The sequence below is a fragment of the Hydra vulgaris genome, chromosome 06 (assembly GCF_038396675.1).
Source record: "Hydra vulgaris chromosome 06, alternate assembly HydraT2T_AEP".
NCBI classification, from domain to species: domain Eukaryota; kingdom Metazoa; phylum Cnidaria; class Hydrozoa; order Anthoathecata; family Hydridae; genus Hydra; species Hydra vulgaris.
In genome coordinates, this window is record NC_088925.1 from 18280001 (window position 1) to 18283306 (window position 3306).

Here is a 3306-nt window from a genome sequence, read left to right on the forward strand (position 1 = left end):
AAAGTTTACCTTGACGATTTAAAATAAAATAAAACGGATGCCTCCTAAATAAAGAGTATTTTACTACCCAAATAAAAAGTATTCAATTCCAGAAGCATTTTTGTTATTCAACTCTTTTGATTAAAGATGAAAAAAAAAAAAGTAAAACTCAAAACACGATAACTTGATTAAAATTCAATTTTATAAGCTAAACATGTTAGAAGATGTTTATTTACTTTTTATGCTCCAGTTGAGCCATGGTTTTTTCTTGAATTTTTTTAGTAAATTTGTGGTAAAAAGAGTAATTTTCAAAAATTTTTAAAGTGCATTGGTTAAACGGTTTATAACAAGGCGTTTACCACTGTGTAACTTTCAATCTAAAAACTTTTGACTAGATCAAGATATTATGTATTGAAATACTATTTTTTCTTGTGTAAGCATGGGTTTCCTACAGCCGTTTACACATCAATGTTTTTCCTAATTTAAATGTTTCTAACTGTATTTGAAAAATAAAGTTTTTTTTTACAATTTTTGTTGAATGCAGGCGCGGATCTAGGGTATAGCCGTTTTGGCTAAGGCTACACCTCAAAATAATCAAAGAAATAAAAAATAATTTAATATTCCAACATATTTTTAAAGTAAAAATATTATAAATAATTAAGATAAGTTTATTTTTATTTGCTGTGTAAAATCGGCTTTGAAAGCGATAACTTAAAACTAAAAAAAAACAAAATAAAAAAAGAGATCGGTCATTGCATATCGGTTTGTGGTTAAGCCACAAACGACCTGATTTTACGGCATAGGCTAACTATATTATGGTCTTTTTTTATAGTAATATATTTTTATTGTAAACTCGTATGCCGTCGAAGCCCGTGACTAGATTGTTTTTCGCCTTGTGGTTGTGCTTATTTCCCAGTTTTTTGTGCACACTTATATTCAAATACTCAGGCACCTTAATTATTTTCTTAGTAAGATAGTAATTATGGTGGGTACCTTTTTGAAAGAATACTGTTCCAAATGCTATTCATACTTCTCACATTCAAAACATAAAATGTTGCAAAAAAAAATTGTTTACAAAACTAAATGGTTTAAATATCTCACCAGTTTAATTTATTGATAGGCTTTTGGATAGAAATTGCCATAATATAAATGTTTTTATACCATCTTTTAAAATGGATCAAGGTTTTGTAGCTTAAAGGTATATTTTTTAACTATGTTTTCACGAACTATATTTATTATAAAAAGATAACATGCTTTTTATAACTGTAACTATGTTTGCTTTTATACAACTGTTGCTTAGATACAACTGTTTCTCTGCTTATTGTAATAACATTGTTATAACATTTGACTTTTACATTCTTATTTTATTCAACAGATTAATACTATAAATACAATTTTTACCATAGAGCTGCATAAACAATTTTTAGTTATATTTGCTATAAATGTAAACAATCAAAATATTACATTTTTATTTCTTGAAAAAATTTTAATCTTCAAATTTAAGCTTCGATTAAAGAGGATCTTATAAGTTGATTCTATTGTCATTAGAATCAACTATTATACAATAGAGAGAATTGTCAGTAGAATCAACTATAATACAATAGAGAGAATTGTTTGTAGAATCAACTATAATACAATATAGAAGAATCTCTTATAATATTGGAGAATCCTCAAAAAGTAAAGCTGTAGGAAACATTGTTGAACTACCTAATTTTGGAATTTATGCAGGTGACACTATCTCATGAGATCATTTAATATCAACCCCTAAAATGCTACATACGTTTCTGAAAACACACAAAACCAACTTATAAAGTGTTGTGGTAAGGCTTTTGAGGAGATTCTTATTTCTGAAACTAATAAAATTAAGTACTTTTTAATTTTAGCTGATAAAACATCTGATAGTGCCAATCTTTAACAGATGTCTATTGTTATTAGGCATATAGACAGTAACTATAACACTTGTGAAGATTTTCAAGGTTTGTTAATAGGTTCTTTATAGGCTCTTTATAGGTGATGACTGAATTTTCTTTCAATTTAACATTAGTTTTAACAAAAATTTGACGGATTGAATTTTTTTAGACTACAATTAAACTCCAAGATAAGCAATATGATATATCTCAAATTTCTGAGTCTCGAAATTGACAATTGTAAAAAGCAAGCTGCTAGAAATTAAACTTGGTATTGATTTATATCACTATAAATGGTTTAATAATGTTTTTGAATTAGCAATGGCTTGAAATGCCAAAGAACTAAAGCTTAGAAAATATGGAAAGCAAAGCAATCATAAAAGTTACTCGTCATCTCTAATTATTTTAATTTTTCTATCACTTTACTTCTACTGAACCATCTTATTAATGATCTTATTAATTATATAAGATTAAGAAAGCTGTTGGTTTGAAAAATGTTGGTTTGTAAGGGGCGTTTGCAGTTCCGACCTAACTAAGTTAGGATCTACTTTCTGGAATATCTGGATATCTATTATTCCTATCTTCACACCAAACAGAGTTGGATTTACGAGAGTCTCTTTGGAAAAATCAATCAAAACCCCCACTTAGTAATTCTTAAACAAAACTTATGAAAATGACTGGTATACCCAACATTCTTGAACTTTTTTAATGATTCAACTCTAGGTACAATACCTAGACATTAAAAAATTATTCAAGAAGTAAAATGTAAGAAAAGCGGTTGAATGACCTTGGCTTAATGCCAATTTATACAGAAACTGTTTCAAATGTAGGCAGGGTTATCAGCATATTTTCAGCCTCCGGAGATAGACATTTAAAACATTTTTATAATTTTCTCTTAGAGCATCTTATTTTTTATTTGTTTTAAATGTTTAATAAATAAATTTATTTTCTATTTTGTGTGCATTTCATGATCTTTGACTACTAAAATGTTAAATGTTTTAAAAAAATGCTCTGATGTAAACCACTAGATAAAAAATTTAAATATGTGTTTAAATTTTCTTAGTGTATACTACAAAAAGAGTGCTGGATATTCATAAAAAACAAAGATGTAATAAATTAGCTTCCTAAGGATCCTATAGATGGTAAGACTGTTCAAATCGTTTTTTTTTTAATATATACTTGTATGAATTATAAAATAAGTAAATATTTTCAAAAATAACACAATATATAAAAATAACACAATATCATGATATTTTTGAATATATCACAATATTATTATGATTATTGCATGATTGCAATTATTAAAATAATAATTGCAGTCATGCAATTAGTAACAAAAATATAAAGGAAAATATCAAGATATGGAGGGTTTTATTATTGTCAACAATAACAATACTTTTGACGCCTATTAAGAATAGGA

General features: G+C 26.6%; 1 long non-coding RNA gene across 1 annotated transcript in view; it reads left to right on the forward strand.

Moving 5' to 3' along the window:
- LOC136081700 (uncharacterized) overlaps window positions 1-3044 on the forward strand; it is a 14239-nt gene extending 11195 nt beyond the window's left edge. The window contains exon 6 of the long non-coding RNA XR_010639033.1: window positions 2950-3044. This is a non-coding gene — a long non-coding RNA (uncharacterized LOC136081700). The remainder of the gene's footprint in view (window positions 1-2949) is intronic.
- The last annotated feature ends 262 nt before the right edge of the window (window positions 3045-3306 follow it).